Here is an 18,875-nt window from a genome sequence, read left to right on the forward strand (position 1 = left end):
TGCCCCAGTGGATCCCTGATTTCCATGGAGCGGGGGAATGCCTGGGGACAGTGGCCTTGAAGAGGGGACAACTTTGGGGGTACAGGGGTCCTGCTGTGGGCTGGCAGGGAGGGAGGGTCTCCCACCACTGTGGGGGATGCAGGAGGCAGAGCATGCAGTGAAAGCCACCCCCTCCCCAGCCCCTAATTCTCTAATGGGGGGATTACAGGATCAAGGGCAGCCTCCAGCTTTTCCTTCCAGGAGAGCCCCTGTCTGCCCCCACCAGCTCATTGGGGGGGATGGAAGGTCCCTGAGGGCCCTGAGCCCGAGGTGGGTGCAGGCAGAGTCCCACCCTGGGCCCAACAGCTCTGACAGGCAGAATTAGGGCAGTGCCATGGATCAGGGCATGGTGCCATTGCTGTAGGGCTGGAATCTGCAGGCCCAGTGCTTCTGTGCCCAGCTCTGGGAGCCACCCTGCCACCAGGACAGGGCTGGGGGCCTGAGTAGGGCTGGGGCAGGTCCTAGCAGCCCCATCTGTGCCATCACTGGCCCTCGGCAGGGCCCGGGGAAGCGAGGGGTGGCCTCTGTGCTCCAGGGGTGCTGTGGCTGTTGGGAGCTGTCTTGCTGCCCATCCTCTGCATCCTCTCCCTGCAGGCAGCAATCCTGGGATGCAGAGTCTGGGACTGCTGCCTGACCCACTGCAGAGGGTTCCAGGACCTGGCTGGGAACAAATGAGCTTCCCTGTCCCGAGGGGATGCAGGATGGAGAGGGGGAACGGGGTCCCAGCTGCTTCCTCAGGGATGCAGAGGGATGTGCAGTCCCGACTGCTCCCTCCATTCTGGGATGTGGGGAGGGAGCCTGAGCCAGGCTGTCCCAGGAGGTTCTGGGATGCAGAGGGGAGCGTGGTCCAAGTCCATCCTCTATTCTGGGATGCAGGAGGATGCACAGTCCTGGCTGTCCCCCTGATGGTGGGACACAGGGAGGGGGGGGATCTCTTCCAGCTGCCCCCCCCAGTGATGGGATGTGGGGGCAGCGCCATCCCAGCTGCCCCCCTGACTCCGGGATGCCGCGGGGAGCGCGATCCTGGCTGCTCCCCAGGGAAGCGGGGAGGGGTGTGCGGGGATGGGGGGAGCGTGGTCCAGCCCCCCTCGCGGGGTCGCGGGTCCGCCTGGTGGGGCACGGGGGGGTCGGTGCGGTCCCCCCGGGGGATGCTGAGGTGGGGGGTGGGGGGGGGGGCGGTGCGGCCCCCCCGCCGTGCTCGGTGCCAGCCCGGCGTCACGTGCCGCTCGGTGGCCCCCGAGCATGCCCAGCTCCGGCTGCGGCTCCGGCTCCCGCTCCGGCTCGGGCTCGGGCTCGGGGTGGCCGGGAGGATGCTGAGCCCGTAGGCAGCGCGGGGGGGACCGGCCGCTGCCCGCCCCGCACGGTGAGTGCCTCCGGCGCGGCTCCCTTCCTCCTCCTCCTCCTCCTTCTCCTTCTCTTCTTCCTCCTCCTCCTCCTCCTCCTCCTCGCGGGCGCTGCAGGGGGGGCGCGGAGCTGCAGCGCATCCCCTCATCGTGGTGGGGGGGAGCGGGCTGTGCATGGGGGGCTCTCTTAGGTAAAGGAGGGGTGTCTGTGCTCCAGCCCCGTGGGCAGAGCAGGGTGCGCTGTGGGGCTCAGCACCCCCCAGGGTCCCCCTGCACCCCCTGCTCCTCCTGTCGAGCATTCGGGGACAATTGGGGACCCCTCCGAGTGTCCCCGCCGTGTGTTTGTGTGCTGCGAGCTGTTTTGTGTCCCCAGACCCCCCCCCTGCCGCGGGCTGGGACCCCCTCGGTTTGGACCCGTCAGGCTGAGACCCCCAGGCTTGGACCCGGCTCCACGCACGGGCAGAACAGTGTCTGCACGGGACCCGTCTCTCGAGGCGCTGTCTGAGCACCCCCAAACCCCGAGATGATGCCGGAGGGCTCGGATGGGCCAGACCCCCGAGCCCCGAGTGCAGGGCTGGACCCCCGCGCCGGGCGCTTTGCTGCGGGCGCGGGACGGGATGTGATGGATGGAGCTGAGATGTCGCGTCTGGCGCTTCCCGAGGATCCGAGACCTTCCCTTGGTTTCGTGGCTCGTCTCGCTGCCTGCCGAGAGCAGAGAGCCCTCCTCCTCCTCCTCCTCGGCGGGGAGGAAGGGCTGCGCTGCCGCGCCGTGCTGGGCTCCCGGGCCCCCCTTGCTCCGGGTGTCTGGCGGTGCCGGAGACGCGCGAGCCGCAGCCTCTGCCCTGAGCCCTCAATCGCAGCTTTGTTGCGCCGCTGTGAGATCTGAGGGAACAGGGGCTGATTCATCACATGATGGGGCATGTTAATACGCCACGAGTCTATTAAACCCCAGCGGAAGGGGCTGGACTGGCCGCCCTCCCGCGGGGCTCGGGGGGGACCCCAGCGCTGGCCTCGGGACCCCCGTGTACGGGGAAAGGGGGGGCGGTCCGGCCCCTCCATCACCTCTATGAGGGGTCTTTGCCACCCTCCGAGGGCTGTGGACTGGGAGGGCCGAGCGCTGTGCTCGGCGCGATCCACCTGGCCCTGCCATCCCCCCGTGACGTGCCGCGGTCCCTTGGGTGCAGGGGGGCCGAGCCCCGCTCCAGATGGCCGCGGGAGCCGCTCGGTAATCCCTGCGTGCGGGGAGGTGAGAGGGGAGCTGCAGAGGGGGGTGCGGGGGGTGTGCGTGGCCATCCCGGGGTGAGGAGGGGAGCGGGGAGGCCGGGAATGGAGGGAGCCGGGGTGGCATTTGCTGCGGGAATCGTCGCTCCAGGCAGGCGAGGCTGCGGCGCTGCGCGCGGCTCCGCAGCCGGAATCGGCAGCTTCTCCCACTTCTGCGCGTTCGCATCCCCGCTGTGCATCCCACGGCGCATCCCGTCGTGGATCCCATTGTGCATCCCGTCGTGGATCCCATTGTGCATCCCTGTTCCGAGCCACCGGCTCGTCCCGCGGTGCAGGGCCGAGCACACGCGTGTGCTCACGTGTGCGCTCCCCGGCTTCCCTGTGCGTGGGGCTGCTCCCGTTCCCTCCCCTGAACCCCGCTGGCGTTACCTCACTGGGAAGGAGGGCTCCTGTCCTGCTCCAACCTGCACCGGTCCCTCATGTCCCCTTTGCTCTGCCGGGGGAGGATGAGGCTTCCCAAGGGAGCTCTTTCCCTCCTCCCTGGCAGCGTTGTGGCTTTGGGGACACCCAGTGCTGTCACCCACCCCGAGCCACCCCCTGAGGGACCCAGAGCCAGGATTAGGACTCCCAGAGAGGAGGAGGTAGCCGAGGCACTAAAATTCTTGGGCCTCTGCTAAAAATCCCATGGGAAGCACAAGGCCAGGCCCCTCGGGCCAGGATGTGTCTGCCCTGGCAGAGCCTGCCGGGTGAGCAGCCCCTGCACCCCCAGCCCCGGTCCCCCTCCTGCTTCACTGGGCCCCCAGTGCCCCATCCCTCAGGGAGAGGGACTGTGGGGAAGGGTCCCTGCCTTCCTGGGCAGGGCCTGGCACAGGGGTCCCCCCTGGCAGACGTGGTGACAGGGTGACGCCTGGCACCGGGCCGGCGCTGGCCTTGCTGGAAACCGTGTTTTCCTGCTGAGTTCCCATAGAAACAGGCGGGAGCAGCCGCTGGGCTGGCGAGGATGAGGGAGAGGAGGGGTGGGCAGGAGGGTGAGCTCCACGGCTGGCACTGCCGGGATGAGGCGGCTGCGCCGGGTGCCAGCTGCTGCGAGGGCACCAGTGACCCTGCCCGTGACCAGTGGCCGCTCCCTGCCGTGGGGAGGGCCCTGGCTGTGGGTCACAGTGCCAGGGGGTGACTGTGTGTGTGTGTTTGCACTGTGAGTGTGTGTTTTCCCACGTGTGTGTGTGTGTGATATCACAGCCCTGCCCCGCAGCCAGGCCTGGCACCGGCCACAAACACCACCCCAGATGGGCAGCGAGGGGTTTAATCCCCCCGAGGCCTTTTGAACCCGTGGCAGCCGGGCAGGGCCGTGGGCTGTTCTCTGCTCCATCTGTGCCCCCGGGGAATCAGCTGGGCTGGGGATTTCTCCTGCCCGGCTTTGCGGGCTGGCAGGGAAAGTGCGGCCCCAGCTCCGTCGCCGCTCCTCTCTCTCTCCCAGGCGCTGGTAGTAGCATCCCCCACTGCTGTTTTCCTTAGCTGGAAACATGCTAATCCGCAGCAGGCAGGAACAGTGCATGGAGGGATGTGCTGTCTCCTCTTCAGCCTCCTTCCTCCCCAGGATTCACAGCTCTACTCCCACCCAGGGAAGTCCTGCTCCCCTGCCCACCGCCCCATGGGGAGGTGGGTGCCTCCTGCCCTGCCAGCCCTCTGCTCCCAAACATCCCTGTTTTCCTGGCATTTCCAGCCCCCTGCACGTGGCACAGGCGGATGGAAACCTGCAGAAAGAGGGAGGGGGGGGGGGGATGTGTGTTGTGTCCCACCTCCCAGCCCTGCCTGCTCCTTCCACCATCCCGAGCTGTAAAATACCCTGGCTGTTCAGGGCAGGCAGGCGGTTGTTTTTCAGCGTGGATTGGGTTTGGTTTCAGTTTTCACTTCGTTGCAGCAGCACAGGGAGCCCATTCCAAGCCTGTTTGGAGCCCGGGGAGGGCTCTGGAGCAGCGGCTGCGGGGTGAGGTGGCTCCCGCGGCTCTGGCATGCAGGGAATCAGGTTGGATCCAGGGAATCAGGTTGGATGATGGCAGTGGCCTGTTGTGCTCTTAATCCGTGAATTCGCTAAAGCTCTTTAATAAAGATTCAAAGTCACCAACTTCTCAATTAAGGGATGAGGCAGCTCTTGATCCGTGTTTCTGGGTCAGGCAGAGAAAGGCCATTTAAGACCTGGGCGACTCCTTTGATGTTTCCAAGGGAGACGACTTGAATAAACACCTGGCCAGTGTGGGCTGGGCTCGAGGATGGGTGGCTTGGCCACCTCTGGGGCAGGACCTGCAGCCTGGAGTCCAACCCCGGCTGCTCCTGAGTCATGGGCTGATTTTTGGGAGAAAGTGGAGCTGCTGGAGCGAGTCCAGAGGTCATGGAGGTGCTCTGAGGGCTGGGACACCTCAGCTCTGGAGGCAGGCTGGGAGAGCTGGGGGTGTTCAGCCTGGAGAGACCTTAGAGCTCCTTCCAGTGCCTAAAGGAGCTCCAGAAGAGCTGGAGAGGGACTTGGACAGAGGCCTGGAGGGACAGGACAAGGGGAAATGGCTTCCCATGGCCAGAGGGCAGGGTTAGGTGGGATATTGGGATGAAATTCCTCCCTGTGAGGGTAGTGGGGGCTCGGAGTTGTTTGGACCCTCTGGACTGAGCAGGAGGTCTCCTTGCCCTCTGGGTGTGCCCATGGGTGGTCTGCACCCTGCCAGGGTCCCCCTGCTCTCCAGGGTGCTTCTAACCCTCTGTTTACCTCAACAACAGCCTCTCACATGGGTGTTAATTGCAGGAGCTGGCGAGGCACTAATTAGGGGATAATGAGACGCCTTTTGTGTGTGCGTGGCAGCCTGGCGACAGAAGCCCTGCTCCAAACACCCAGCGGGTTGGGGATGTTCCATGTCCAATGATCCTCCTGTGCCTTTTCCATGATCCCCCTGGGCCGTGTCCATTATCCCCCTGTGCATGCTGGTGATCCCCCTGAGCCATTTCCACGATCCCCTCCGTGCCATGTCTGTGATCCCCCCGTGCCGTGTCCACGATCCCTCCCCTGTGCCGTGTCCACAATCCCCCCGTGCCGTGTCCCACTAATCCATCTCCACGGCTGCTCCAGCTTGGCAGGCTGGGGGCAGCCTGGAGGTTTCTCAGCGCCCCAGAGGATCAGAGGAGCTCCCAGCCCTGCGCTGGGGGACGTGGTGGCTGTGCAGCTGCTCCAAGCCCCCGAGTCCCGTGGGGGATTCCGAGGCCACCGGAGCCTTTCAGCGCAGCCCTTTGTTCTCGGAGCAGGATCCGGCCGGTGGGGGCCCAGGATCCCATGCACCATCCCTCCTCGTCCTCGTGCCCACATCCCTGGGTGACTGGAGCTGGGGACTGGGACTGGGCTTGTCATGGTGGTGATGGAGCAGAGAGAATCCTCCTGCATCCTTCTGCTTCTTCCCACATCCTCCCGCATCCTCCCTCTGCTCCGGCACCCGCAGGGCCCCGCTGGCGGCAGGGCCGTGTGTTCCTGCTGAGCAGCGAGAGGCTGTTGTTGCTCTCCTCCTGCCTGCAGCCACCGGGAACAGGGAGCCGGCGCTCCACTCTGAGCATTCCTTACGTAACACCGGCAGTGGCTCCGGCAGCAGCTCCGGCAGCTCGGCGGCACCGAGGCCTGGGCCTCGCACCCGGGGAAGGGCAGCGTGTTGGGAAGGGATGTGTGGCTGCTGGAGGCCTCTGTGGCAAGGTGGGAGCACCAGCACAGGCATCAGCAGCTGGGCTGAGCGGGAGAGGCCTCTCCGTGTGCAGTCAGGGCGGGAGTTCCACCGTCCCGGGGAGTCGGGAATGCTGTGCCGTGGGTCGGGCTCCCGGCAGAACAGCCAGGACCAGTCTGGCAGCACCGGCCGCCTCCCAGCCCTGCTGGGCCGGTCCCACAGCACCGGGGGGACGAGCCCTGTGCTCATCCCTCGTCCCGGGGCACCTGCAGGATGGAGCTGCTGCACGCCCGGGCCGTGCGGTGGGTGCTGGGGACCGTGCTCCGTGCCAGGTGAGGATGGGCGGTGTGGGCACAGCATCCCGAGGGGAAACAGCTGGAAAACTCCACCCTTCTGGCACCACCCCCAGGACCACACACCCCCAGTCTGGGCTGGGCACCCGGGAGGGTTTGAGGTGTCAGAGTGGGTGTCTCATCTCATCCTCCCCTCTTTCTCTGCTGCTTCTGTGGTTATGGGAGGTGAATCCCCCTCCTGCCTGGCTTTGAGGGGATCTACTTCCAGCAATGGAAAATCCTCTGGCCGTGGCAGGGTTGTGACTTTGTGTGTCTCAGGACCAAGGAGGCAGGAGCAGGATAAGGCAGCCAGGCTGGGAGCATGGCTGGAATGGGGCAGCTCTGCATCCCTGGCACACCGGGAGCGCATCCGGGGCTGGCTCAGCTCCCACTTCACATCCTGCTCTTCCTTTTCATCCACATCCTTAGTCCCTGGAATCACCATCACTTGTACCCATGTCCCTCAGGGGTCCCACAGCCAGGACCTGCACCCCAGGGTCTCAGCTCTGCTCCACCTTTGCAGGGTGACACTCGGGGGGAAAGGGGGTGCAGGAGGACCCCCAAACTCCCATCTCCCACTCATCTGCTCGATGTGCTGAAACTTAATTTTCCAGCCTCTATTCTTCCAGAGAATTTGAAGAGGCGATTGCACCCTCAGGGCCCAGAAAGCTCAGGCAAATCAGGAGATGAAAATCTGCCTCTGTGCCATTGTTTTGGAGCCAACTGCCCGGTGCCAACTGGAGGGGGGGGCTGGGGGGTCCTGGGGCTGGGTGGGTGTTCCCTGGCTCCTCAGCTGGGCTGATCTGCCAGCTCTGCTGGGGGTTTGGGGGTTTTTCCCTCTCCTGTTTCGTGGTTGTTTTTAAATGCCTGTTTTGTGGATGTGCAAACGCGGTGACCTTTGGCGGGGCCGCCCGGAGCTCCGGCTGCTCTCCCGCCTGTCAGGGAGATGAGGGATTCGGGAGCTACGTGCAAACTGCCGGGCCTCGGGGCTCCAACGCTCAGCTGCGATCGCGGTGATGAGTTCCCTGAGGGGAGGAAAGAGCTCGTTTCCCGTCGCTCTCCCCGTGTGCCCGGAGATGCCGGGCCCTTCACCAGCCGTCAGTGCTGCTGCTCCCCGTCCTCCCGCGGCTCCTCCCTGCCAGCTGTTATTGCTGTGACCTTGTCCCTGCTGCTGGCACGGGAGGCTCTGGGGGCAAAACGTCCCCCTGTCCCCCTGAGGGTCACCTGGGATGGGCAGTGTGGGGCGGACGAGGGGCCATGGGGCAGAGGGATGGGTGCCAGGGGAACGGGCTGGCTCCTGCCCCTGACCACTGGCTCCCAGCCATCTGCCCCCTTCCCCAGTGTCCTTGGTGGCCTCTCTGGCTGTGGACAGGCCCACGCTGGCCCACCACAGATAACCAGGAGCCAGCAGGAATGTTATTTATGCGGGTAAAGTTCACCTGCCCCCAGGAGCTGTCCTGGCACAGTCTCACGGGGTTTGGGGTGACCAAAAGCAGGGCTGGCAGGGTGGCCCCTGTCCAGGAGCCACCAAGCCCTGGCTCTGGTAGGATCAGGCTCAGGCTCCCAGGAGGGTGCTCATGGGCAGCAATTCCCATTCCCATGGGGGCATCCCACTGCCAGGGGCAGGGGCAGGGTGATGAGATGGGGCTGGCGGGATGGGGGTGCTGTTCAGCGAGGCAGAGCCACTGTCGGTGGTTTTGGGATGCAGGGCAAGGTTGGTGAGCTGTGGGATGCCCCGGGGCAGAGGCAGGGAGCAGGAGGCCTTAAATAGGGAAACTGAGGCAGGGAGCCAGCCCAGTGGGAATTAGAGCCCATGACCTCCTGTGGCTCCGTCTGACGTGTCCCCTCCCTGCTCCAGAGAGCTCCCGAGGTTTCAGGGGTGGGTGGGTGTGTGTGTGCCTGTGCACACGTGCCCTCCCCGGCACCCAGCAGCCCCATTTCCTGATCGGGTTTGGGTGTTGCCATCATATAATTAGTCAGTAATTGCTCTCTAATGAGGCAGCAGTCCTGAGGCACGTCTGCACTTCAGAGGCCTTCCCCTGCCCCGCAGCTCCCCCAGGGTTGCCCCCCTGAGCCCCTGCCCCATCCGTGGGTGGATGAGTGGGTGCTGTGGGGTCTGTGCTGGCTCCTGCGAGCGGGATGGAGAGATCTGGGGTGGGATGTCTGGGGAGGGGTCTCCTCTGCGCTTGTCCCCTGCCAGGGGGTGGCACTGGGGGCACGAGGAGGTGGTGTGTGCCCACAGTGCCCGTGCCAGCCTGGCAGCCTGCCCTGGCTCCTTGCAGCGCTGCCTTTCACTCCCTCCTGGCACCCTCCCCGCTGCCTCCAGGGCCCTTTGGGGATTTCCTCTGCCTCGCCCCCGCTGGCACAGCAGCCCTGCTGGCAGGGTCTGACCCGTGGCCACCGTGCCCTCCTCCCACCCAGCCCCAGGGGAACAGCCACCCCACCCTGACCCCATGACCCCCCAGTGGCACCGAGTGGGCGCCTCGCTCCCCTGCCAAGCTCCAATCCCGTTCAATCCCCCTCCACCCCGCAGCGGAACAGCGAGTGCCGGGTATTTTTAGCCTGGCACGGGTTCTGGGAGGCAAACACGCGTGGAGGGCGGTGTTTTGGTCTTTTTTTTTTTCCCCTTTAATCCTCCTGTTTTAAAGGCTGGCTCTGCTGGGGTGGGGATGCCCACACACGGGCAGATCCCGTGTGGAGATCCTGGGAACGGATGGGGTGCCAGCCCCTTCCCATGCTGGGTAACACCGAGTTCGGGTGGGAAGGAGAAGGGGATGGATAGTCCACATGCCCTCTGCTCTCTGCTGGGGGTTTGTTTTCCTTGCACAGCTCTCCTTTCAGCTCTGCTGAGCAGCAATGATCAGCAATTCCAGCTTCTATGGCAGGCCTAATGACGCCGGGCTGGGGGTGCCCCCCCATGCCCCCCGTGCTGTCAGGGTTCCCCTGACAAATTATGTGCTCTGCTGCGTGGGTTTTTTTGTGTGTGTTTCTGGAGTTTGTTTGTTTTTTTGTTTGTTTTTAATTTATTTTTCCCCTTTCCCCTGTATCAAGTGGCATGTCTGATTTGGGAACAACAAGCAGTGGGGAATGTAAGGAATCTTTTAAAGCTCGTCAAAGTGAGAGGCTGGGGGGGCCGGGGGGCATTTGGGGGGTGCTGCACCCCTCAGCCTTGGGGTGCAGGGCTGGAGGAAGGGTTTGTGGTATCAGCCAGGCTGCCTGGGGCCTTATCTTATCCTTGGGCTTATCACCAGACATGCTTGTGCCGCAGATAAGCAGGACCTTGGGTTCAGGCGCGGGTTGTTTGGGGGGGGATGCTCCGTGTCCCACTGCTGGGGCACTGTGGGCAGCAGGGACGTGCTGGGGGGGGCTGGACCCCTTGCTCAGGGGTGGAGGATCCCTCTGTGACTCCCCAAAACCTCGGTGTGTGTGGGTGGGAGCACAGAGCAGCCCCTCCTGCAGCCTTCAAGCTCCCCCAGGCAGGCAGAGGAGGCACCTGATGGGAACAGCGTGTCAGGCTTGGCCCTGCCCCTTCTTCTCTTGAAGCAAAAGAAAGTGGAGAAAACCCCATTTTTAGGCCAACTTGATGGCTGTGGGACCATCTAGGTGCTTAAGTAGAAGAGGTGGATTGAAAACACCTCAGGAGGAACCCCAGCTTCTCCCCCGAGCCCCAAAATCTCACTCTGTGCCTGGACCATGTCAGTGGTCTCTGCTCCGTTCCCAGGGATTTATGGGTTGCTGGAAGAAGACGATTTTGGCTGCTGTGGGGCCATGTTGGTGTGACCAGAGGAGCTGGAGAGGAGGAGTATTTGTGCCCAAGCACTGCCCAGTGCTCACAGGGCACACAGTGGGTGCTGTCCCAGGGGGGCCAAAGTCCCTCAGGGTGACCCTGCGGAGGAAATCCCTGCCCAAGGCTGCCTCCTCCCCCTCATCTTGAGTCAATCCAACCTCTCCAAAGGCAGATTTGCTCTTCCAAAACACCCTTGTGGTATGCTGGGGGTCAGGGTGCTGCAGGGGCTGGACCCACCGTGGGGGTGCCTGTGCTGGGAAGGGTCCCCATGCCCTGCTCTGCATGTGGCATGTCCGTAGGGGCTCTGGGGACATCTGGTGGCCCTTCCCAGGGGGGGAATGGATGGCAGAGGGTGCCCCAGGAGCTCCTGCTGTGCCTCCCCGTGATCAGGCAGGGCTGGGAGCTCGGCAGGCAGGTGGCTGGGGCGATGCTGCTGCTTGTAAACAGGCTGGGATTGTTTGTGCGCCCCAGGGCCGCTTGTGCAACCGGGGCGGGGAGCTGGGAGCTGGCTCCGAGACCCGTGGGGCTCCCTGCACCCCACAGGGAGGCTCCTTGGCTGGATCCAGCCCCAGCAGCACCGGGGACACGAGCTGCCCCTTGCCAACCCCAAGCTCCCCGAGTGGAGGTGCAGCCACATGATGGAGAGCACCCCACGGGTGTGCCCGCTGGGATCCTCTCCCAGCCAGGAGAGCAGCTGTGGGACTCCCCTTTGCCATGGGTGATGCCTGGGACTGTCCCTGTGTCCCTGGGCTGGAGCTGGGGCAGCAGAGCCCAGCCTTGCTCCTGGCATGTGGTCATCCTGGTTTATGGGCTGGGCCCAGAGAGCTGGCACAAACAGGGCAGGGTTTGTCTCCCGGAGGGTTCTGACCCGCTGGAGGAAGCGCGGGAAGTCCTTCCAAACAAGGAAGTCCCGGGGTGGCACGAGGAAGTCCTGGGGTGGCACAGTGTGGCCACAGCCTGGCTCTGAGCCAGCGAGGCCCTGGTGAGAGGAGGGTCCCACCAGGATGGCAGTGGACGCCCACCGCCCCCATCACTGCTGGGTGAGGGGGATTTTTGTCCCCATAACTACAGGTGACCAAGTCACCTGCTCCGGGGAGGTGCCAAGTCCTTCCCACCTGTTTTACAAGGTTTAAAAACTGCCCTATTTGCTTTTCCCACATCTCCTGTTCGTTCCCACATCACCAGGAAGGTGGTGCCCGCCCGGTGCCCGCCAGTGGGTCCCTCCCCCTTTCCCGGAGCACAGAGCCCTCTCCCACTGCCTGCAGTGGTATTTGAGCTGCAAAGTTAAAATCCACCTGAAGCACGTCCCAAACTGGCATCAGGCTTCACCTTGAGGCGCTGCCAGCACCGGGGGGGCCGGGGCTGGTGTCGGGGGGCTCGGGCAGCGCGGCAGGTCCCGCCGGAGCGCTGGCAGTGCCTGGCGTGGCCGGGAGCAGCGGGAGTGGCGTGAGAGGCAGCGCACACGGGGGTGTGTGTGTGTTTATATAGGAAGGAGCCAACCTACAGGTTCAGATTTCAGCCCTTGCTTATCGGCCGGGCTGTTCCTGCCGCGCTCGGACGCGGCGGGTCCCGGAGGCGACCGCTCGGGAAGCTTCTCTTCCCTCCTTCCCCACCAGCCCCAGCGGCTCCAGCCTTGGCACCAACCCACCGCCCTCCCCAGGGCAGCAGGTAGGCTGGGCCAGCTGTGGCTGCTCCGTCCTCGCAGCCTGGCCCGCGGTGGGATTAAGGAGGGGGATTGGAGGGATGGATGGAGAGTCCGAGGGCTGGAGGGGAAGGGCTGGAGGTGCTGGAGAGGTTTGTGCTGTGCCAGGGCAGCCCAGGGTGGGATTTAGGAACTGCTCACCGGGCCGAGGGCTCGTGGGGAGGGGACGCAGTCCCGGATGTCAGCACGGGAGAGGCACTTCCAGCATTCCCGTGGGCAGGTGGCACGTCACACCGGTCATGGGCACGGCCATGGCGCGGGAAAGGCCGGCTGAGCTCTGCCAGGGGTTAAACTGCTGGCAGCAGCTAAAGGGAAGGTGTGGCAGCTCGATAAGGCTGGCAGAGCCGGGAGAGGGGCAGAGGCAGTGCTTGCACAGAGCTCTGCTTCCAGCCAGGGTGCAGGAGGGATCCTGCCCACCCTGTGGACTGTGGCTGGGGGGTTCTCCCTGTGCCCCTGTGCCAGGGGCTGGCTCTGGAACACGAGGGAGCTGCTGTCCCTGTCCTTAGCCAGCTGGCTGGGAATCTCCTGCAGATTCCAGCTGTGATCTCCTGGAAGTCCCGGACCCAAGCCCACAGAAAAACAGGAGCCACAGTGCCACAGGCACCTGCTGAAGTGATCTCCCACCTCTCCAGTGCCGACTGCTCCATGTGTATCATCCCATCTGTGCCCTCTGGAAACTCGGGACAAGCCTCTGGCTCTTTCCAGTGCTGAGCAAACCGGTTCCTTGTGGGGGGCAGCCACCGTGCTTGGTCCCCTGGTGCAGCTCCTTGGTCCTGGCTCCCCATCCTCAGGGGGATCCTGTGACCATCCCAAGGGGCTCATCCAGGCTGGCAAAGGCACCAGCCAGGAGCTCTCCCCAGGCTGGGACTGGCCCAGCTCCAGCGCCAGCCTGGCTTAGGGATCCCGTCCTTCCAGCTTCCCTCCCCAGGCACGGTGGATCCCGAGGGCTGCAGCTCCTTTGGGGCGCAGGGAGGGCTGGGACCACGTTTATTTACATGATGCTGGGGGAGAAGGAAGGGGGAACTGGCAACAGGCTGCTTGCAAATGGGATTTCTGGGAAGTGCAAGCCTGGCGCTCCTTCAGCCTGGAACTGTCCTGGTTTCCAATTGGAAACATCCCACGGTGACTAAACTTCATTCAGGGGATGATCTCGTTCTGCAGAGCTGGCGCCGCGCTGCTAAACCCGCCCGTGGCGCTGCGGGGGTGGCGGTGGGAGGGGGACAAGGGACACGGCGAGGGCTGTTTGGTGACACAGGGGGCGTGTCCTGTCCCCACGCTGGCTCTGAGCCACCCCAGCAGGGTCCGGTTGGGTGGGTGGAAAGGGTTCCCAGCTCCCTCTGGCTTCCCTCAGCGTATTCCTTGCGTTGCCCCTGCAGCTGCTCCCCCGGGGCTGCTCCCGGCTCCGTGCGCTGATGAGGACGCGGTTGGGAAGCTGGGAACGAGCAGTGATTCACCGGGAAGCTGTTCCCAGCCGTCCCAGGCACGGTCCTGCCACACCAGGGTGTGGTGGGCTGGAGGTGGCAGTAAATCGGGGCTGTCCCCAGCAAGGGAACTGCTGTGGCCCCCCCTGGAATGCTCCACACCGGGATGGCACCACTGCCAGAGCGGGAGGAAAGCTTGGCAAAGTCCCCCAGCCCGATCCTGGGATCTGAGGGGGCCTGTGCGTGTTTGCTTTGATCTGTTTGTCCAGGAACAAACCTCCTGCTTCGTGGGACTCCTGGTCCCCGCTGTGTTTGGACACAGAGGCCTGTGGGATGGGCATGTGCCCAGGTGACTCCGGGGCTGGGGGCAGGAGGAGCTGGAGGCACCCACGGGTGTCGGGCTTGGCTCTTGGGATCTGCTGTGGGCACTCGGGTGTCTCTGGCACCCACAGCGTGATCACGGGCTGCTCCTGGGGCCGTGGGACACACTGCAGGTGGATGTGGGGTCGGAGAGCCGTGGGCAGCCCGGAGCTGCCCAGACCCAGCACTCGCCCCGGCCTTGGGAGCTGTTTGGTGCGAAGCACTTGCACAACCCCGGCCGTGCCCGTTGCGTCACAGCCGGTTACAAACTGTTCCCAGCCCTGCAGAGGTACAGGATCGGAGCTAAAACTGGAGAGTTTCCCCATCCGCCGACATCACACCCAGGCCGACGCAAGGGACGTGTGGCATTGCAGCGGGAAGGCAACTGGGACACTCCTCGTGCTGCCGGGGAGGGTGACAGGCTGCCCGCGGTGACAACCTGCGGCTGGGGGAGCGGAGCCGCTCCTGCCCCTCCGTCCCTGTGGGCACACGTGACTGTGCTGGGCCAGCAGGGCCATCAGGGCCTTGCCTGGGATCCGTGAGGCTCCTTGCAGAGCCCTGAGCATGGCCCTGGCACCCCCCCAGCCCCCCGGCTCCGGCAGGTGTGGGGCTCCGTGCCGGCTATGCCAGGAATGTGCCGAATGCGCCGGGACTTGACTGCAGGAGGTCGGGGCGCAGAGCCCTGTGATGAATCACTTGGAGGGCTGGCAGTGGCGCAGCTCCCGGGCTGGGGCAGAGCCAGGGCTGCCCAGCCTCCTGATCCACAGCCTCTCCGATCCCAAACGCCGCTGGGAAGCGGGATCCCACGGTGGCAGCAGGGATACAGGCTCTGGCAGGGGCTGTGCCCGGGTCGTGCCCCCCATGCCCTGAGGTGCCACCCTGGTGACTTTAGTTTTAATCTGTCTGAGGCGCCCGTGGGAGATCTGACAGTGGAAAATTGGGAATTTTGATGAAAAGAATCAAGAGGCTCCGCAGGGAGTGGCACAACTTGCCATGGGTGATGGAGGCCGGGCTAGGGGTCACCCCACACCCAGTCTTGGTGGGTTAGAGTGGGAATGGCACTGCAGAGCCCTGGGACTCACTGCTGGGAGCAGGGAGATGCTTGATTTTATCACTCTGCTCTGGGCCCTGCACCCTCTGGGTGCTCCCAATCTGAATTGGTGTTTGCAAGGAGCTGGTGGCTTCATGTCCCATGTGGGCGTGGGAAATGGGAATCCCAAAAGCTGTGCCCAATGCTTGGCACATCATGGACACAGGGAGCTGAACCCCGTGGCCAGGGGGGTCTTATCAGCTGCTGTGTCTGCAGCTCGATCTCCTCTGTGGGTTTTTAGCGGTTTGATGGGGGTTTTATCATGATTGAAACCATCCTGCAGCCGCTCTCGGCGCTCCAGCCACACGGGGTGGTGCCGTGCAGATGTTTGTCCAAGGCTATTTGTGATCATTCCAGCCCGGACGCCCCCGGCGCTGCAGCCGGGGCTGGAGAAGGCGAAATTCCCAGTGTGTCCGTGTCGGGATGCTGGAGCTGGGCTGTGCTGCCGGTGCTGTGAGTACTCCAGACCCGTGGGAGCTGGGACAGGCGTGAGGACTGAGCCCCTCCCTGTGTTTGCAGGGGGATGTGGTGGCTGCCCCTGACGTGGGATGGTCCTGGGGGCTGGTGACATCATCTGGGCTTGGGGACAGCGGGGATCAGGGCTTGGTCCCCAAGTGCCACTGCACCCTGGGGCAGTGCAGGGACAGAGCAGGGACAGAGCAGGGACAGAGCAGGGACAGAGCAGGGCTGTGCTGGCTCCCGGCGATGGCGCAGCCGGAGGTTAATCATTCAACCCCTTGGCAGGTTGGGTAACGCAGCCAGCAGCGGGGGGGTGGGGGGGGTGACAGGGACATCTGTCCAGCCACTCCCCAGACCCCAGGCACAGGGACAGCCTCCCTGCTCCTCCTGTAGCGTTGGGAGCTGGTGTCCCGTCTCGGTGGGGACGCGGTGATCCGGCCAGCGCCGCGGGTACCGCAGCGTGCGGGGCACCCCCGGCAGCGGGGCCTGGCAGCTCCCTGTGCCGGCTGAGCCGGAGCCGAGCTGGCCCCCGGCACGGCCGAGGGAGCCAAGAGCTGCAGCTGGGTTGTAAACACGCTCGGATAAAGTTACAGCCATTGATGTTCCTTGGAAAAGCTGAGTGGAAGGAGGGAGGGAGAGACACCCCCGAGCTGAGATCCTGCCCCACTGAGGGGTGGATGTGCCTCCTGCCTCCGTGGGCAGCTGGGGGGAGCAGCCCCTGCCCTCTGCCCCCTCCTCGGTGGGCTCAGCCCCTCGGGATGAACACTGCTGGCTGTCCCTGAGGGTGGGGAGAGCAGGGTCTCCTGCAGCTCCCACCGGGATGCAGAGGCAGGATACGGCCCTTGGGATGCACGGGAACACACGCAGGGCTGCTCCCAGGGCTCCTGCTGCCCAGGGAGCGGGCTGGGAGTGCGTGGAGACAGGACACTGCGGGAAGGGCTGCAGGTGGAGCCCCTTGGAAGCCCCTTTTCGTTCCCAGCCCGTTGTCCTGCAGTGACCTGCCGTGTCATGGTGCCGTTAAAGGCGCTGCCAGCGGGAGCACAGGATGTCTCCCGGCGCTCATCCCGCGCCGCTCGGAGCCGAGGGGGTTAAGGCCGCCGGCAGCTGCCGGGGCTGTTAATGATTGATACCAATGACAGTCTCCATGGGCTTGGAAGGAAAATCATCTACCCCGGCCGGCTGTGGGAGAGACACCGGCTTGGCAGGCGGCGTGGACAGAGGGGACGTGCGGTGGCACCGGTGAGTGTGTGTGAGTGTGTGTGTGTGGTGTCATCACGGCTGTTGTGGCACAGACAGCCTGGACATGGCACAGACAGCCTGGACATGGCACAGACAGCCCAGCCGTGGCACAGACAGCCCAGCCGTGGCACACGTGGGCCATTGTCTGTGGCCAGGAGCAGCCGGTGCCCCGAGGGCGGCCGGGGCCGTGACTGGCACAGCTGAGCACGCCAGGGAGGGCACGTCGGGGGCTGTGGGTGTGATTATCCAGTGCGATGGGTCACGCAGGTGCTGGGGATTTGTCCCAGCAGGATTTTCCCAGCGCTGCTGCTCCGTAATCCCCGCTCCTGACCCGACCTGGCCGGGGAGGGGTTGGGACCCGGCGGGTTTGATGCCTCGTGCCAGGGATTGCTCAGGACAGGTATTCCTGCCGCTGGAAGTGGTTTCTTAAAGAGCTTAGTGAGAGTTTAAAGCCTCCAGGTGCAGGTCCAGGTGGCGGCTCAGGGGTTGTGTGAGTGGGAATGGTGGCTCTGGGAGCCTGGCAATCCCAGAGAAAACAGCGGGCTGGGGCTCTGCCCTGGGAAGGGACAATGGAGTGCCTTGGTTATAGCACTGCCCAACACTCAGTGCTGCCAGGGCCTGGACTGTCACCCCCTCTGCTCCATATCCCAGACCACCCCATCACGGGGCTGTCACCCTCCCAGATGTCACCCCATGGATCCGGGATGCTGCTGTGCCTTTTCCAGCTCTCCATGTTCTCCCGGCCACCCCCGTGGGCCGTGCCTGGGATGGAGCCGGGGTTTCCAGGGAGATAAAACACAAACTCCCAGTGCATTTTGTGCTTTTTGTGCTTCTCCCCGACCCCAGCTGGCGCGGGAGCGGGGGACTCGCCCTCCCCGCCGCCGGCCACGCCGGCTGCCAGGAGCTGCTTTGTTCTCTGGAAATCCCCTGCCTTCCCTGCTCCCTGCCTTCCCTGCTCCCTGCCATCCCTGCTCCCAGCCATCCCACCCAGCCATGGCAGGGGCACCGGGCTCTTCTCCCACTCTCCCTCCTCGCACACCCTGCGTGGCTGGCAGGGCCCTGTGTGACGGTGGTGACGCTGCTCATGGGCTGTGGGTGCCCAGGAGCCGCCACCCGCCCTTCCCGAGGACTTTGCCCGGCTTGGCAAGCCCGGCACAACAGCCCTGCTGCTTCCCAGAGGATCCAGCTCAGGCTTTTCCTCCTCCCCTCCCAGCACAGCTCCCATGGGAACTCAGAGGGGTGATGGCGAGCTGATGGGCCAGGGTGTGCTCGTAGGAGAATGTGGTCCTGGGCTGGTGTTTGGGGTGTGGGGGGTCCTGAGCTGGTTTTTGGGGTCTGAGGGGTCCTGGGCTGGTGTTTGGGGTCTGGGGGGTGCCCTCCATGGCCAGGTGATCCTGCTCTAAACCTTGCAGTGCTCTGGCAATGGCTCTAAAAGCAGCAAGAATGTGACATTGGGGACGTCGCTGCAGGCACAGCCCTGGATGGGCCATTGCTGCTGCTGCTGCTGCTGCTGCAATGACTTCTGAGTGGGGTCAGTGGTGACACCTGGGATGTGGCAGCAGAAGGAAGGGGGGCTTGGCCACCACAGCCCTTGTTTTGGCTCTGGGAAGGCTCTTGCCTGCGTTGGTCGTGGCCAGTGAGCCAGGGTGGTCCCTGCCTGGGCACTGTGGTGGCAGCACAGGGGTGTCTTGCAGCATTCCATTCCTCCTTTCCCTCCATCTCCTCTTCCCTGCAACCTTTTCTCCTTTCCAGCCTTTCTCCCAGGGCTGGCATGGAACTCCTACAAATCCAGCAGCCCAGAGCTGGGATGGCCCCGTGTGGAGACTGAGGAGCAGCCGAACTGCTGGCACCTGCCCTCCACCTGCCAAACTTAATTTCATTTATTGTTTTTTTTTTACCCCTGCAGCATCTCGAGCCCCTGCACCCCTGTGCTGAGTGGGGTGGACCTGGGCTGTGGGGGGTCCCCTTTATTAGTGCATTATAATCTCTTTGTTCCCACCGTGGGCTCCTCTTGCACTTTGGGATTTGGCAGTTTGCACTTGCTCATCCAAGGGTGGATTCTCCCTGCCAGGCCCTCACAGGGGCTGTGGGGGACAGGGTGACCTGCAGTCCCTTCCCATGGGTGCTGAGCGCTGCAGTTAACGGGGAGAGAAGGATTTTCAAGGGCTGCAGTCAGAGGAGAGGGATGTGGTT

The 18,875-nt window shown here is 64.3% G+C and overlaps 1 protein-coding gene across 16 annotated transcripts in view; it reads left to right on the forward strand.

The window, feature by feature from the left end:
- The first annotated feature begins 1,321 nt into the window (after positions 1–1,321).
- The window catches only part of PLEKHA6 (pleckstrin homology domain containing A6), a 40,187-nt gene continuing 22,633 nt past the window's right edge, over positions 1,322–18,875 (forward strand). For 6 of the 16 annotated variants that reach the window (XM_027905683.1, XM_027905691.1, XM_027905689.1 and 3 more), the window contains exon 1: positions 16,592–16,682. The gene's annotated coding sequence lies outside the window, so the exon portion shown is untranslated. Of the gene's footprint in view, positions 1,403–2,458; positions 2,629–11,925; positions 12,080–15,335; positions 15,438–16,590; positions 16,683–18,875 lie in introns of those variants that run through there. The other 10 variants (XM_027905678.1, XM_027905680.1, XM_027905684.1 and 7 more) reach the window with 6 other exon arrangements.

The sequence above is a fragment of the Empidonax traillii genome, unplaced genomic scaffold, assembly GCF_003031625.1.
Source record: "Empidonax traillii isolate 1590-97213 ecotype Southwest subspecies unplaced genomic scaffold, ASM303162v1 scaffold1196:size187323, whole genome shotgun sequence".
Taxonomy (NCBI): Eukaryota; Metazoa; Chordata; class Aves; order Passeriformes; family Tyrannidae; genus Empidonax; species Empidonax traillii.